This window comes from Gossypium hirsutum, chromosome A10, assembly GCF_007990345.1.
Source record: "Gossypium hirsutum isolate 1008001.06 chromosome A10, Gossypium_hirsutum_v2.1, whole genome shotgun sequence".
In the NCBI taxonomy this organism is placed as follows: domain Eukaryota; kingdom Viridiplantae; phylum Streptophyta; class Magnoliopsida; order Malvales; family Malvaceae; genus Gossypium; species Gossypium hirsutum.
This window is the reverse complement of record NC_053433.1, coordinates 98,038,422-98,041,812: the sequence shown is the minus strand read 5'-3', so window position 1 is coordinate 98,041,812 and position 3,391 is coordinate 98,038,422. Positions and strand designations below refer to the sequence as shown.

General features: G+C 35.2%; 1 non-coding gene across 1 annotated transcript; it reads right to left on the bottom strand.

Annotated features, from left to right (window-relative positions):
* Positions 1 to 1,948: 1,948 nt before the first annotated feature.
* On the bottom strand, positions 1,949 to 2,054 carry LOC121208860 (small nucleolar RNA R71). The gene has a single exon (XR_005903984.1). It is a non-coding gene; the product is annotated as a small nucleolar RNA R71 (small nucleolar RNA).
* Between the last annotated feature and the right edge of the window lie 1,337 nt (positions 2,055 to 3,391).

Below are 3,391 nucleotides of genomic sequence, written 5' to 3'. Positions count from 1 at the left end.
TTGATAAACCATAAAAGTAGCATGTTTTAATCCCATGCTTGGCATGTTTTTTGGATGATTTATTATATAATTTAGTGAATTTGATGCTCTTAATCCTTTAATTTCGTGTTTCTACACTTAAGAGAGCATAAGGGAGCAAAAGAAGCAAAAAATGGGCCAAAATCAAACAAAACAAGCTATTTTCAGGAACCACACGACCTAGGCATTCCCACATGCGCTGAGCTCACACCCATGTGCTAGCCTATGTCGATTTCAAACCCTATTTCTCTAACATATGAAAAAAACCAATTTTTAAGGTTTTTGTGCATTCTAAAGTTTATAAATACACATTAGAAGAAGACCTAAAGGGGGCACGCAAAGAAGAACGAAGAAATTACTCGAAGAACGCCATCGGAATCAACTTAGAAGCAGGATCTCCTTCAAGATTGAAGATCTCCAGTCAACTTCTTTAGAAGTTTTTGGGTTTCTTTATGTTTTGTTGTTTTCCTAATTTTGAGATGTTTTCCTTATATAGTATGCACTAAATTCCTTAGATACCTAGGGAAGATGAAACTTATGATGGATCTTGTTATTTAATTTTGGAATTACATGATAAATACTTGATTTCTTGATCTTAATTATGTGTACTTATTCCATGTTTTAATGTTTTCAGGATATTAATTCATGATTGATGTGCTTATTTCAGTGGAGCAAAAGTCTCTATGTAAGAGTAGATCTGACATAATTGAGTGCAGTTGCATGCAATCCTAGAAATAGGATGACATAAATCTACCAAATTAGAGTCAAATCTAATAGGGGAATCCATAGATCGAGTTAATGCGACAATAGGGGTTTAAATTAGAAAGAGATTTTAATTAATCAACCTAGAGTCAGTTATTTTTACTCTCAAAAGTGGTATTAATATAATTTAGTGATTTCTATGGATCAAGGCAAGTGAATAAATCGTTTAATTCAGATTCAATAATAATAAGTGAAGTCTAGGTGGATTCTTTCATGGGTATTATCTTTTCCATTAGTTCATTCGAATATTTTTTTACTTCTTTGTTGCGTCTTAATGATTAGTTTAGATCATTTTAATTTAAAAACAACCCTTTCAATTTCTAGGCTAGATAATAAAAAGATAGTAGTTACTAGTACTTTTAGTCCTCGTCGATACGATATTCCCGACTCATCGTAACTATATTGCTATTCGATAGGTGTGCTTGCCTTTATTGTGATTTTAGTTAGTTAAATGAATCATCATCAAGTTTTTGGCATCGTTTTCGGGGACTAAAATATTAGGAACACTTAACTTTTATTACTTTAGCCATTTTTATTTTTATTGCATTTTATTTTTGTTTTAATTTTCATTTGTATTTACTAACTTTTCTTTTATTTGTTTATGGCAGGTTCCTTTAGTTTATGACTAGAAGAAACCCATCAGGTCCTCTAGTATTCGATAGTGAAATTGAAAACACAGCTCACAAAACCTAGAGAAGTGAGGCAGAGTCAACAAAGTATAGTGGACGAGAAAGAGGACGTTATTATTAAGGAGATGGCCGATAATCAGAATAATCAGCCACCCCCTGTGGTTGCCGCGAATCCGGCAAAACCAAATCCAGCTCATCGTACTATTTATGATTATGCCAAGCCCAATTTAACTGGGGCTGAATCGAGTATTGTAAGACCTGCTATTGCTGCAAATAACTTTGAACTAAAGTCGAACACCATTCAGATGATCCAACAATTTGTTTAGTTCAATGGCTTGCAAGATGAGGATCCAAATATTCATTTTGCCAACTTTCTGGAATTCTGTGGTACTTTCAAGATAAATGGTGTTTCTAACGATGTCATTCACCTACGGTTGGCTAAACAGTGGTTGAACTCCCTACCACGACGTTCTATCACTACATGGGATCAAATGATAGAGAAATTTCTACTGAACTATTTTCTACTGGCTAAGACAGCCAAGCTGAGGAATGATATCTCTTCCTTCACGCAAATGGATTTAGAGACTCTATATGATGCATGGGAGAGGTATAAGGATTTATTGAAAAGTTCCCTCACCATGGGTTACCTCTATGGCTACAGGTTCAAACCTTCTACACCAGTTTGAATCCCTCGACTAGGCAATTGATCGATGCAGCCGCCTGTGGGACTCTGAACAGTAAAACATCTGAAGCAACTTATGAGTTTATAAAGGAAATGTCATTGAATAATTATCAGTGGCAAGTCATGAGGACAAAGTTGATGAAAGTAGCTGGTGTTTTTAACGTTGATGCAGTCACCATGTTATCAAATCAGGTAGAACTTTTAAATAAAAAGATTGATGGTTTATATGGTTCTATACAGGTACATCAGGTGACACAGTGCGATACAAATGGAAGAGGGATGAATAATCCAGAATGTCTATCCTACAACCCTAGCACAGAGAGTGAACAAGTCAACTATATGGGTAATAATTCTAGTCCTCAGACTAATCCCTATAGTAATAGTTGTAATGTAGGTTGGAGAAACCATCCCAATTTTTCTTGGGGTGGTCAACGAAACCAAAGACCACCACCCCTCTAGGCTTTCAATAACAACCATACCAACAAGAGAAAATGTCGAACCTTGAGTAGATGCTGACGAAGTTTATTTCGGTGTTAGAAACTCATTTCTAAAACACCAAAACAACACTTAAAAATCAACAAGTGCTGATTCAAGGGCTCAAGAATCAGATAAGACAGCTTGCTAAGATGATTTCAGAAATACCACAAGGTAGCTTGCCCAACAACACCAAAACTAACCCAAGAGAGCAGCTTCATGCAATTACGGTTCGAGATGAAGAAGGGTTAGTTAAACCTGAACCAGAATTAAGGCAAGAAAGTGTGGTAAGTCAAGTTAAGGTTGTGGTGAGTCACAATGAACAAAAACCGGTAAGTAAGGAGTATAAACCTCGTGTGTCATACCCAAATACGACAAAGAAAGACCATACAAGCGAACAGTTTGGCAAATTTCTTAAAAAAATTGCATATTAGCTTACTGTTTATTGAAGCTCTTTCGCAAATGCCAAATATCATAAAATTTTTAAAGGGAGCTTTTAGCAAACAAGAGGAATTTAGATGATTCATCACACATGGAGCTAAATGCAGTTTGCTCAGCTATCTTACAGAATAAACTACCCAATAAGTTGAAAGATCTAGGGAGTTTTACAATTCCTTATTTAATCGGTAGTTTAAATGTTAATAATGCTTTGGTTGATTTAGGGGATATTATTAATGTCATGCCCTATAAAATGTTTAAACAACTAGTTCTTGGGAAACCCAAACAAACTAGGATGAGCATTCAATTGGCAGATAGAACCATTAGATTTCCTAGGGGCATTGTTGAAGACGTACTTGTTAAAATTGATAAATTCATATTTCCAGTT